We start from the raw sequence: 13,786 nt of genomic DNA, 5'->3' as shown, positions 1-13,786 counted from the left end.
CAGCGGCCCCTGTGTGTGTGGGAGGGGTGGGGGCTGGGTTACTGGCCCGGAGATTCCCCAGCACGGTGACGGGGCAGTGACAGGAGACGGAGGCTACTTAGGGTCCCCGCGCCCCTAACGCCCACCCTCTTCAAGTCTTCTCCTCTGGCCCGGGAGAACAGAGCCCCAGTCTCAGAGTCAGGGCGTTGTACTCACCTTCACCTTGGGGGATACAGGCTACAAGGGGGACCCTCGGAGCTCCCAGACATCCAGAGAGGGCCACTCAAAGTTCCCCACCGCAAGAGCCCTCTCCTGGTCTACACAGAGATTCGCATGCTAGCAACCCCCTCCTCAGAGGGTCCTTCGCAGAGTGTTAAGCACCCAGTAGGTGATCAGCAAATGCTGGTCCCCTTCCCCAGCCCCGCTGGTCCCCCTGACCCCGCCAGAGGAGGAGGCCTGGAAAGGGGTCGGCGCGGGGCAGAGAGCGCGCGGCCTGGAGCCTGCGCCCAGCGGCGGCCGGGAGCGCAGGGGTGGGTGGATGGGTGGGTGGGCTGTTAAAGGGACGGTCACTAAATCAGGATTAGGCTGTAGGGCTGTCAGGCTGCCGGCCCTGTCTCCATGGATACCTAATTTGGAGGAGAATAGAGGACGGAAGAATGTTTGTGTTGTCCTCACGGGCTGCAGCGGCGGAGCGGGCTCCTGCTCTCGGCGGGGCAGAGAGGAGTGGGGAGCCGGTTCCAGCCCAGCTCTGAGCTTACGGCGCAGGGGGGTTCCCGGTTCCTGAGGCTTGGGGCCTCCTCAGTGGAGTCGCCCAGTCTCTGGAGTGGACTGGGACGGCAGATGCCAAGGTGCGAAGCCCTCTGACCCTGCAAGGGACTCCCAGACCCTCCCGGAGCCTACCCCGAAATCCCACAGCCTCCTCCTAAAGCAGCTCCCTCCCCGAGCCTCTCAGTCCGGAGCCGACGCCGTTCCCCGCAGTGCCTTAGCCCCCCAAGGACGGGCGCGCCGGGCAGCTGGGTGCTGCGGTGCCGCCGCCACCCAGCCGTGGGGACGCGGGTACTCGGTGGCCGTGCGAGCTGCGGGCAGGGGGCGGGGCGGGACTTCCTGGGGTGGGCGAGGAAAGGGGCGGGGCTTGCTGGGGTGGCTGGGCTGGACGGGTGACAGGCCTCGTAAATCCCCTTTCCCATGTTTAACACCGTTCTTTCCACTTGATTCCATTGGCGTCCATGGCAGACGGGTGCGACCCTCGTGTCCTCTCTGTAATATCTTCTGGGCGAAGCCCTCTTGGGCCAAAGGGAATTAGGCTATGTGGGGCAGAGGAGTTGCTCCTGGGGAGGCCTAGATGGCCCGCATTCCTGGGGGGGGTGGGATTCCTCCTGCCCCTTCCCCCGCCCCAGGAGAAGAAGAAGGGCCTGAGAGACACAGAAATGAGTTTGGCTTCGGAGGCCCTGCCCGGTTCTCTGGCCGTGGTGTGGCTGAGGGCTGGGCTGAGGATCCTGTGACTGTCAGTTCCAGTACCAGCCTGGGAGAAGGCTAGGGAGAGCCACTCAGACTGAGTGTGGTGCAGCAGAGCCCTTTCCTGTCTTTCTGCTCACCCATGGGCACAGCTTTTTATGGATCAGGATTCCCCTCCCTGCCCTGCCTGGGCTGCAGCTTTATTGCTGAGAGCTAGGGCTCTCTCCACGCAATTTCACGCCTCTCTGCCTTTGCTCCCGCTGTTCCTCCAGCCAAATGCCTTCCCCATTGTCCCTGTCTTTCCACAACCTCCTTATTCTTCAGGGCCCAACTCAGATGCACCTCCTCTGCATCACCTCCGCAGCCCCAAGCTCCTGTCACTTCCTTCTCCCTCCGTGGCCTGCACCTGTGCTCCCTTCTGCCTTTGTGGCAGGGGTCCACACTGGGCTTTGACTGAAGTGAGCATGTACTCCCTGGTCCTGCCACCACCACTGGCTCGCCACAGGGCTTGGCACCTTGTGGGTGCCCCATAAATACTGGCTGAATAAAAGGGGTTTTGTAAGGGCTTTTAGCCAGAGTTTGTATAGCATGGAATCTGGTCACTTTCAGGTAAACAGCTCTGTGCTCTTGGGTGGTAGAGACCCTTGGATGGGTGCTCCTCCTCTCCCTTTCCCTTCTTCTCCTCCTCCTTCTCCCCATGACCCAACCCCCGCCCCCCAAGTCCAGGGAGGACTTTGCCCCTTCCCTTCTCCACAGACCAGCATTCTTTCCCTGCCATTATCATCCTGTTAAACAGAGAGGCCAGTCAGGATCCATATGGCTCACATTAACAATTGCTTATTATCTGGGGCAGGACTCCCCCGACTCTCCCCCCAACCCCAGCTCCGACTGCTGCCCCTCACTGGACCCTTAGGAGCCCTCCCCCTCCCCCCACTTTCGGTCAGCTAGGGAGGGCAAGGGACAGGCTGGTCTCCCTCACCTTCCCTGTGCCTCCTAGCAGAACTTTGCCTCTTCTGGACTTGGCAGTTAACAACTCCTTTACCTGATTTAATGAAAACCAGGTTCCTGGAAGGAGTAGGCTCCGTGAAGTTCCAGTGCTGTGGCTGGGAGATGTGGACTCCAGGCCTCGGTGCCCCTGTGCTCTGCAGCCCTGAGAACCCTTGCTCTCCAGGGGACAGAGACTGTGGGTGGGGGTGGGGCACATGAGGCCAAGCATGGGGTGCTGGCATCTGCCGCCTTAGCCTTGGGCTGGTCCTGTCCCCTTTTGGGAGCTGGCTGTCTGGTGAGGGAGATCAGGGCAGAGGGACCCTGCCAGGCTCTGTGGCATTGGGTTCCCAGCCTTCCCCTGTAGTCAAAGCAAGAAATCTGCTAGAGCTTCCCAGAGCAGCTGCTGAATTGGCCTTGAAGGATGGGGAGTGTAGTTCCTGTTTAAACCCATATATATCCCAAGAATACTTTAATAGGGAATGGAAGGAACCTTCAAGATTACCCATTCTGGGAGTTCAAAACTTTTTTTGATTTACAGAGCCCTTGGAGGGACTGATGAAAGCCATCCCCAGAAAAATGCGCTTCCATTAATGGACACCAGACTTTGCATTCTGCTTTAGACGGTTCTTGGATCCCCTGAAGCCCATGGAGACCTTCTGTCAAGAAACCCTCAGGCCAGGCACAGTGGCTCACAATTGTAATCCCAGCACTTTGGGAGGCTGAGGCAGGCAAATCATTTGAGGTTAGGGGTTCAAGACCAGCCTGGCCAACATGGTGAAAACCCATCTCTGCTAAAAATTCAAAAAAATTAGCCAGGTGTGGTGGTAGGCACCTGTAATCCCAGCTACTGGGAGGCTGAGGCAGGAGAACCCAGGTGGCAGAGGTTGCAGTGAGCTGAGATCGTGCCACTGCACTCCAGCCTGGGTGACTGAGTGAGACTCCATCTTTAAAAAAAAAAAAAGAAACCCTCACCCCAATCCAGCCCTCTCCGATGTGCTGAGGGCAGAGTTAGGCCTGCAGCCTGGGTTTCCTGACCTCCCCACTCAGTGTTTGATCCACCACCGCCTTATTACTAGCAGCGGGACCGCTGGAACCAGGGGACCAGGGATATGAGACCTAGGTGCTAGGCCTTTAAGTGGGAAGAGTTCACACTGCCTGGGTCGGGGTCTGGGCTGGTTGTCTCATCTCTGACTGTGTGGCCTAGAGAGAGGCTGTCCAGGCATTTTTTTGTTTTAGGGTCCACTTGCCTCCAGGAACAAGGGGCAATTGCTCTTCTCCGAGCAGTTTCATGAGCATCTTGATGAATCTGTTAACACTTCCACACACTTGTTAAACACTCTGTATCTCATCCGTGAAGTGGGAAAATAGAGTGAAGAATGGTGTCCACCTCCTAAGCAGGGTGTGGCAAGGATGAAAGGAGGCGGGAGCTGGGACACCCGAGTCCTACTCTTGAATGACTCCAGGTGCAGGTGCTCAGGGCTGTGGTCACTGTTGAGGCCATTTCCCCGGTTTGCTCAGCCAAGGAAAGGGGACTGCAGTGCGAACCCCCTGAGTGCCTTCTGTCTTTTCCTTTAGTATCGAGGTATGGGCAGTGTCAGCCTTTGGAATTCATCTTTAGGGCTGGAGACTGAGTGGGGAGTTCTCAGTGAGTGGGAGAGCTGGGCAGAGTCCATGGCCTGTCTCCATAGCCCCAACTCCATTTTATGATGACCAGTCATGACCCCTACCCTAGAGACCAAGCCTTGAGCTTCAGCGCCCCCCTGCTGCTAGTCAAATGTAACTCCAGACAAGTAACTTCATCTGTTTGGGTTTCAATTTCCTCATTTCTAAAATGGGGATAAGAAGCTCACGTGATGGTGATGTAGCCCTGGTTTCATATAGTCTGCGCCTTTGATTCTAAAGCCCACCTTGGTGACCCGCTCAGTGACTCAGGGTCCAGGGACTCCAGAGAACGACTTTGTGGCACAGGAGTGAGGATGGGAAAAGGACATGTATATGTGAAAGTTCTGGCCCACAGCAGTGCTTGCCCAGGTCATCTTTAAAAAAAAAAAAAAAATTGTAGAATCGTGGGTTTCCCAGGCTGATCTTGAACTCCTGGCTTCAAGCAATCCTCCCACCTTGACCTCCCAAAGTACCAGGATTACAGGTGTGAGCCATTGCAACCAGCCTGCCAGGCCATTTTTGAAGCCCCCTCCAACACAGAGTCAGGGCAGAGACGGGTGGGGAGGTGGATGGGAGGAGAAGCAGCATGGATGCCTGTAGGAATCTGGAAGGTAGCAGCATACCTCCCTCGGTCCCCTCTCACTGCCCGGGCAGACTCAGGACACATGGTCCCCAGCCCAGTGTTGTGATTAATCAGGGATGGATGGGAAGATGTGACGAAGAGGCTGCATTGACTCTTTTTTTTTTTTTTTGAGACAGTCTCTCCTCTGTCACCCAGGCTGCAGTGCAGTGGCACGATCTTCCCTTACTGCAACCTTCACCTCCTGGGTTCAAGCAATTCTCATGCCTCAGCCTCCTGAGTAGTTGGGACTATAGGTGCATGTCACTGTACCCAGCTAATTTTTTTTTTGTTTGTTTTTTGTATTTTTAGTAGAGATGGGATTTTGCCACGTTGGCCAGGCTGGTCTCAAACTCCTGGCCTCAAGTGATCCGCACACCTCAGCCTCCCAAAGTGTTGGGATTACAGACATGAGCCACAAAACTTCATTTACTGTTAACAAACCTGTGTTGAGCACCTATGCACTGTGCAAGGCTCTGGGTGAATCTCAGCTGCTCCCATGGGTGCCCAGCCAGGACTGGCCTTCCTGAGACTCCCCGCACATGCAGTGGACACCTATGGACCAGGCCTTGAGCTGGGGCTTTTATGCTTTGGGTCTTCCTTAACTACCTGCAGCCTCCCACGTGGCCAGGGAGAGCCCAAGGGTGGCCCCAGCTTTGGTGTTGCTTTGCCATAAGCGCCTAGCACGTATCATGGCTGTGAGGCCTTGAATATTTTATCCAAGTAGCTATTCATCCAGCAACAATTATTTTCTGATGTGATGCTACCTTCAAGGAGCTCACAAGATGTTAGGGACCAGTGAAGAGGCAAAGGGACAGGCTATGCTTTTAGGACCACTGTCCCTCCATTCTCTAAGCAGAAGGAAGCCTCAGAGGGTGTGTGAGCTGGGGAATGGCAGCCTCTGGGCTCTGGCGAGGGTACAGGACAGGTTCCGGAGGCTGTGAGGGGGAGGACCAGCATCTGACAGCAGGGGCTTGCATCAGTGGATTCCTGAGCAGATTGCCTTTTCCTGGGGGAGGCTGTGTCGGTGGGCATTAGAAGCAAACTGAGGCAAGGGCCACTGCTTGGGGAGAGTCCACCTGCAGCTGATTGCCCTATTTGACCCTTGGATGCTTAAGGATCTGGAGGTGTTTGTTCTTTTCAGGTCAGTGGGAAAAGAAAACGGTAGGATTTATGTTATACCTGAAAAAGGATCCCGCCTCCCCAGCCCTTGTATCATGCGGCTCCCTCCCCACCCAGCCTGTCTGTTGGCTGGAGCAGAGGGGCTCCCTGGGAACTCTGTGGACACCAGGAGAAGCTGCGGCTTCTCCCTCTCTCTGCTCTCTGGAGAAACAGCATTTCATCAGCGGCCAGGTCCTCGCTCCTCTAGGAAGGGGCTTCTTTCCAGGCACACGGTGTCCTGCATGAGCTGGCCATTCTTGTACCATCATCATCTTCCACATTGTGGCCCTCTTCAGGCCTGAGTTTTGGGGACTGAGCCCCTTGTTGAGAAAGATGGAGCTGCCTAAAAGTGGGGAAGGCAACTGGGAGGCTGAGGTAGGAGAAGGTCAGTTTAGTCTGGGACTTGTTGAGTTTGTAGTGTGTAGATATCAGAGAAGAACTGTGGAGAGGAGAAGAGAGCCCTTCCACCTGCCTGGGAGTGCCAAGAAAGACATTCTCTGGTGCTGAGTGCCTCCCCTGATGGAAACTCTGCACTTCCAGAGATGGCTCACGTGTTCTCAGATGGGGTCAAGTCCTTCTGTGAAGCCAAAAGTCTTCCATGGAGGATTTGCTGCCTTTTTGTTTGTTTGTTTGTTTGTTTTGGAGATCGAATCTCGCTCTGTCACCAGGCTGGAGTGCAGTGGCATGATCTTGGCTCACTGCAACCTCTGCCTCCCCAGTTCAAGCAATTCTCCTGCCTCAGCCTCCCTAGTAGCTGGGCCTACAGGTGCGCCACCATGCCCGGCTAATTTTTGTATTTTTAGTAAAGACAGGATTTCACCATGTTGGGTAAGATGGTCTTGATTTCTTGACCTTGTGATCTGCCTGCCTCAGCCTCCCAAAGTGCTGGGATAACAGGTGTGAGGCCCAGCTGAGGATTTGCTGCTTTTGAGGAAAAGGGGAGGAGGGGCTGTGCAGAGCTGCACTGGCCGCCACAGTCATGTGGCAATCCGGTCCTTGGGAGCTTTTCTCGTCCCCACTCCTCTGAGCACAGTCTCAGTCTTGCCACCCTTTCTGATCACTCTCCACAGAGTGTAGCTGATACCCTAACCGGAGTCCCACATCCTAGCCTGGAGGCCAGTGCCTCTCAGACCTGGGCAAGGACTTATTTGGTCCCATGAGAACAAGTTTGAGATCTGCTAAGCTCCAGGGTTGGTGGCTAAGTGTGGGAGGGGGTTCAAGGAAGGAGGGCTGGGGGGCAGGGGAGGTTGAGGAAAAGGATGGGAATTGACTGCTCCCTAGGTGTTCTCAGCTGTTGGATGGGAACACCACCACCTGCTGCTCCTGTGGCAGGCAGAGAGGCATCTGGAGCAAGACTGCTGGGGTGGCATCTGTCCTAGCTTGGTGACGTAGACAAGTTAACCGTGCCCCACTTTCCTCATCTGCAACATGGGAATAACATCCTTGCTTGGATTAAATGAACTGATGTGTGTGACGCACTCAGGGCAGGACTTGGCTTGTGTTGAGAATCCCATAAGGGAGCAGGCAGGCTGGAGCTGCTGCGGTCATTCCGTCTTTTCCTTGCACCCTCCCCGCCGTGTCTCTTTCCCGCTGTGTCCCTGTGTCCCTGCAGGTGTGGGGGGCCATCCCCTTGAGGCAGCCCTGCCCCCTCACACCCAGGTGGACCGGCCAGGCTACATAGCTGGAGTTACTTGGCTCAGCACCCCCAGGGCTGGGAGAGGGCAGGAGGGGCTGAGGCAGCTGCTGGGGGCACCTGGATGGGCTGCCTGGGCCTGTTTCCTCACCTTTGGTCAGGCCTGGCCCTGTGGGCACATGCCTTTCTCCCATCCCCATGCATGGGAAGGAGCCATATTTAGGGCCAGGGCACACAGGATCACCCAGACTTTAAAGCTTAAGACTTTTGGAGGCCACATGCCACCCAAATGGACTCAAGTCAACCTTGGAGCCTAAACCTGGCTATGGGGAGAGGAAGGGTGGGGCCCTCCAGGAGATTCTAGGCTCTTGGGCTGAGCCCTGTGGTCCATGGCCCCTGAGGAGCTCCTGCAGAGAACTGTATTCCAATGTTATGAATTCCCTTCATAGTCCCATGCAGTTTTATTTTATACATTGAGAAAGTATTTTTGAGAACAGGCCTCAGGTTTTCCAGACCGCAAAAGGGGCCTAAGGCTGAAAGTGGTAAAGAGCTCTGGACTCATCCTCCATTCTCACACCCATGCAGGGCCAAGTCCCAAGCAAAGAGGAGCCTCAGATGCAGACCCAAGAGGGGACAGGCACTGGAAGGACCTCACCAGCCCCAGATCACAGGGGCGCCCCAAGTAGACAGAGGACAGCCCACAGAGACCTCAACTGAGGACCCGCGCCCTCCCCCCAGTGCCCGCTCACTGAATGCATGGGTGCAAGGCTGCCGTCAGTACTAGAGACAGCCTGGGCGGGGGGGTGGGGGGCGGAATTGACTCAGGGGTAGGCGGGTGCAAAGCGCAGAGTCACCTGCAAATCCCTGTTCCTCTGTGAAAAAGTCGAGCACCGTGGCTCACGCCTGTAATCCCAGCACTTTGGGAGGCCAAGGCTGGCAGATCACAAGGTCAGGAGTTTGAGACCAGCCTGGCCAACATGGTGAAACCCTGTTTCTACTAAAAATACAAAAATTAGCTGGGGGGGTGGCAGTCGTCTGTAATCCCAGCTACTCAGGAGGCTGAGGCAGGAAAATCGCTTGAACCCAGGAGGCAGAGGTTGTGGTGAGCTGAGATCATGCCACTGCACTCCAGCCTGGGCAACAGAGCAAGATTCCGTCTCAAAAAAAAAAAAAAAAGGAAAGAAAGAAAAAGAAAAGAAATGCAAGTCATATTTTAAAAAAAATTGCTGACAAAAAGTCATGAATATCATTAAAAAGTCCAGGTCATCCTCTCTCCAGTGGCCCTGCTCTTTCTACCACTGTGTGTCAGGGAATGTTTTCTGAGGGAAGGGACTTTGGGAAGGAGCAGGTCAGGGTGGAGAGAGAGCAGCAGAGAGGGCTAGAGAGCTGCTTGCACCAGGGCTCACAGGCAGGGGCTGGCTAAACAGAGGAGGGAATGGGAACCCAGTTAACAAGTGATGTCACCTCTAAATCAGGCATTGGAGTGGCAAGGCAGAGGTTCCCGGGACATGCTTGGGGGCACCAAAGAGGGAGACAGCAACAGCCTCAGAGAAAGGGCTGATGTGACTGGAGGAGCTGGAAGGGCTAAGGCTGGAAGGAAGGACAGACCCATTTACCTCTGGTGCCAGGCTGAAGGGTTTCATGTCCTCTCTGTGCTTGGTAGGAGGCTGATTCTGTTGTAGAAGAAAGACAACCCTGGCAGCCACACAGAAGAAAGATGAGGAGAGCAGAGAACAGAGGCAGAGTTCAGATGTGGGGCCAGCTGTAGTGGGGGACATGAGAGCTGTGGGTTATTTTAGAGAGAGAGTGTCAGCCTGACTTCATGACCAGCTGGATGAGTGGAGGCTGGAGAGACTGAGACACAGGGCGCCCAAGGGTTCCAGAGCGCTGAGCAGATGGAATCTGGAGAGAGAAGGTGGAGATGTTTTCCTTGGTCTCTGTGGACCCTCCTAGAGGGACCTAAGATTCTCGCCTACATTCCTACATCTCCTCTTAAGATTCTCAGGGACAGTGAAGAATGTGGCTCAAGATGAAGTTGTGTCTGGGCACAGTGGACTGTCAAGAGGGACCTGAAGCAGGGGCATGGGACCTTGCCTGCCAGTTTCTAAGTGCAGAGGGTGGGCTGCGGGGGCAGTCAGAGCAGGGCCCTGGGGCTCCTCCATTAGCAGAGAGGAGAAGTTGGTGACAGATGTCCCAGGACACAGGTCAGAGCAGCCAGGGGTCAGGCAAGGACATCCTGGGTAGCTGTGGCTTGGGACTGCATTTTCTTTTTTCTTTTGAGACGAGTTTCACTCTTGCTGCCCAGGCTGGAGTTCAGTGGCTCGATCTTGGCTCACCACAATCTCTGCCTCCCAGGTTCAAGTGATTCTCCTGCCTCAGCATCCCGAGTAGCTGGGATTTCAGGCATGCGCCACCATGCTCAGTTAATTTTGTATTTTTAGTAGAGACGAGGCTTCTCCATGTTAGTCAGGCTGGTCTCGAACTCCTGATCTCAGGTGATCCACCCACCTCAGCCTCCCAAAGTGCTGGGATTACAGGTGTGAGCCACCTCGCCTGGCCGGGACTGCATTTTCAGTGATGGTCAGCTGGTCAGAGCAGGACAGGGAACTCACTCCTGCAAGGCAGCACTCTTCTGGGGCCCCGCAGGCAGCTCCAGGGTTGTGTTCTCTCTTTGGAGTCCTCCGTCAAACCAGTGGGGTCCTTCTGGGCCTGGAGAGCAACCCCTGCCTCTTTCCTAGGCCGCCGCACCTGACCAATCTCCAGGAGCGAGTTGGGGCCTGCCCTGGGGCCTGCAGGGTGGCCCCTCCAGCTAGTCATGAGAGTTCCACCTCTCCTTCACTGCCCTCAGGCCAGCCTGTGAGGGGGATGCTGCCTCTCCACCCCCCATTTCACAATGGAGGAAACAGATTGAGACATTGTCCCACATCTCAGAGGCTGACTCGGGCCAGTGCTCACTCCTGCAATGCCTGCGTCACAGGAGGGAGGGAGGGCTTGCTAGAGTGCGCTCGGAGACCCCCCAGCCCTGGGTCAGTCTTTCAGGTTGCCCTTCAGACACCTGCCTTACCCAGGTTACCAATGGGTCCAGGCTCTCTTGGGGTGGGGTACCTGGAGCAGCCAGTGAAGGGGAGGAAGGAGAGAAGGGGAGGAGTGTGTCTCTCTGTAGAACAGGCTCACACCACAATCCCCCCAGCAGCCTGCTGTGGGAACTGAATGAGACAATGGAGGCCCAGCTCCCAACCCAGTGCGCAGTGGCCTCTGGGAAGCACAGAGACAGGCAGCCCTTACTCCTTTCTTCCCCCAGGGCCCAAGAGCTGACTCGTCTCTGACCTGCTCCGACATAGCTTGCATGCAGTGAGAAGCAGGGTGCAGCGCAGTGGCCAATTCCCAGCCCCAAAGACTTGCTTTCCCTGGCCTCCATGAACACTTCTTCTTCTTCTTCTTTTTTTTTGAGACAGAGTTTCCTTCTTGTTGCCCAGGCTGGAGTGCAATGGCATGATCTCCACTCACTGCAATCTCCGCCTCCTGGATTCAAGCGATTCTCCTGCCTCAGCCTCCTGAGTAGCTGGGACTACAGGCATACACCATCATGTCCGGCTAATTTTTGTATTTTTAGTAGAGATGGGGTTTCACCATGTTGGCCAGGATGGTCTTGATCTTGACCTCATGATCCACCCACCTAGGCCTCCTAAAGTGCTGGGATTACAGGTGTGAGCCACCGTGCCTAGTCCCCATGAACACTTCTAGTGGCTCCTGCAGCTCACCTCAAGTAGGTGGGAGAGAGAAGGAAAGTCAGCCTTGCTAATCCTCCTGGAGGGTGTGACTGGCTGACAGCCTGGAGCCTCCCAGAGGTTCTATTTGGTTTAAAAGAGAATCCTTGTTAACCAAAATGGTTTTCTCTGGCTGAAATGGCAGGCAGCCTAACCAAGGGGAGCAAACAACACCTGGGCAAGAGGGAGGCACACTGTGTTTTCTTTGGCTGCACGGACAAGGGTGATTTTCTCTCTACCGCCTGTCTCCTAGAAGATGGGCTGGGGACAGAGAACCAGCCCAGAGCCACTTTGTGTTCCTGGATATTGCCTAGCTTTGGGGTGAGACAAGACAGTGGAAGGAAGGCGCTCTGAACATCCCAGGGCAGCTCCAGGGAAGGGTCCAGAGAAAACGTGGAGGGGCTGTTGGGAAGAAGGGGGCCGGGCTGGCAGGGAGGAGAGGAGAGCTGGAAAAGTGATTAGCAGCTCTGATGAGGTTGGAGTCAGGCCTGGCGGCCCCAGGGCAACACCAGAGAAAAAAGGAGCTGTTATTCACAGAGGGTGGACAAAGATGGCTGCCTGACCGAGGGAGTCCCCGGCCCATCCCAAGGCAGCCACGTTGCAGGGGGTACCGGCAGGTCCCATGCTCTTGGCTTGGGCACCCCTCATGGAGGTTGGAGGTGTGACTGAGTCTGCAGAGAAAACATCAGGAGCCTGTGTCCTGTGTCCAGTTCCCAGCTCCCCTGGACCTTCTTTGAGAGCAGGGGAGGCCCAGGAGCCACCCCCAACCTCCTGGGGTAGTAGATGGGCTGTTTGATCAGTGAGTGTGTAAATTGGGATTTTATGGATCGCTTATTCACGGCTGGAGCTGGGGCCCCCAAATTCCTCCGTGCCCCAGAATGCTTAATCTAGTCCTGAGCTTCCCCCTGAGAGGCAGAGGGGAGGAGAGCTCCCCACAGCCCCCCACCCCTCCTGCTGTGTCTCCTCCCAAGGCCCCAGGCTTTGTCAGTTGCAGGTTGAGCGGTTCAAATGTGCTAATACACTCCCTGGGGGCCACTGGACAGTGGGACTTACTCCTCAGTGCTGTGATTGGCCAGAGAGACCACAGGAGGGGGGTTTCTGGCAGCAGCTGGGAGTGTGTGTGTCTGCGCGCACCCACCCGCTGGCATGTGCGCCTGTGTGTGGGGAGGGGGCTGGAGGTGTCCATCCTGCTCAGACCACTGGGCAGAGACAAAGGACCTTCATCTAGCCTGGGATGAGGATTAGGCCCACCAGCCATGTCCCTACCTGGTCAAGCTAGTTAGGGAGTCCACTGCCCACCTCTACATCCTCCTGTTACATTGTGACATGGTGGGGGCTTATTCAGTGTGTGTTGAATGGATGGATGGATGAGTGACCACCAGAGTGACTGCATTTCTAACTGGGGTGTGTCTGCTGGAATAATCCAGCACCAACAGATTCCTCCATCTCCCCTCAGGATTCCTAAGTATCTGCCCCCTACCAGACATCAAGGCCGGACATGAGAGACTGGCCAGGCCTCGGGGGACACAGCTGTGACCCCCGTACTGTGTTACCACTTGAGAGTGCTTTCACTGTGGTCACGTTTCTCCCTCTCTGCCGGCCCCCATCTGTCTTTGGGATTGGATGAAGATGAGGATGGTGGGCGGGGTGGGGGAGGGGTGTTGGGCAGCTGATGGGGGAGGGCGGCACGGCCCAAAGGCCAGATGACAAAGTGCCTTGTCCTGCTTTCCTCTCCTCCTCTTCAGCCTGTTCCTCCTCTCCTGAGGCAGGCCAGACAGGCGGAGCTGGGGTGAAGGGAGTTGGCTCAGCTAGCTCATCCTCCTTCCCCTGGTTCTAGGGGAAGCGTGAGTCCAGGGTAGCTGTAAACTGCCTGGGAATCCTAAGAAAAGAAGTCTGCAGGGTGCAGTGGCTCATGCCTGTAATCCCAGCACTTTGGGAGACTGAGGCAGGGGCATCACCTGAGGTCAGGAGTTCGAGTCCAGCCTGGCCAACATGGTGAAACACTGTTTCTACTAAAAATACAAAAATTAGTTGGGTATGATGGCATATGTCTGTAATCCCAGCTACTCAGGAGGCTGAGGTGGGAGAATCAATCACTTGAACCCAGGAGGCAAAGGTTGCGGTGAGTGGAGATCACGCCATGGCACTCCAGCCTGGGTGACCACAATGAAACTCAGCCTCGAAAAAAAAACAAAAAAAAGAAGTCTAAATCCGAAGGAAGTCTACCTGAAGACCTTAAGAAGTGAGACTCCATGGAAAGAGTCTCTTTCAAGAGAAAGCTCCAGTTTTGCTAGATTAGGTGTCAGGAAGCACCCGGCTGTGGACCCGAGCCCCAGCTGGGGTTAGAGCAGCTCTGTCCAATAGAGCTTTCTGTGGTGACGGAAAGGCTCTGTGTCTCTGATGTCTACTGTGGTGGCCAGTACCTCACGTAGCTCCTGAACTTGTGGAATGTGGCTAGTACCACTGAGGAAGTAAAATGTTGATTTTATTAAATTTTAATGAGTGTAAATTTAAATAGTTACA

At 55.5% G+C, this 13,786-nt stretch overlaps 1 protein-coding gene across 1 annotated transcript in view; it reads left to right on the top strand.

Annotated features, from left to right (window-relative positions):
- FIGNL2 (fidgetin like 2) overlaps positions 1-13,786 on the top strand; it is a 54,785-nt gene that overhangs the window by 23,709 nt on the left and 17,290 nt on the right. The window lies entirely within an intron of this gene.

The sequence above is a fragment of the Aotus nancymaae genome, unplaced genomic scaffold, assembly GCF_030222135.1.
Source record: "Aotus nancymaae isolate 86718 unplaced genomic scaffold, 86718_ANA_hifiasm-v0.15.2.pri h1tg000016l, whole genome shotgun sequence".
Lineage (NCBI taxonomy): Eukaryota > Metazoa > Chordata > Mammalia > Primates > Aotidae > Aotus > Aotus nancymaae.
This window is presented reverse-complemented; position numbering and strand designations above follow the sequence as displayed.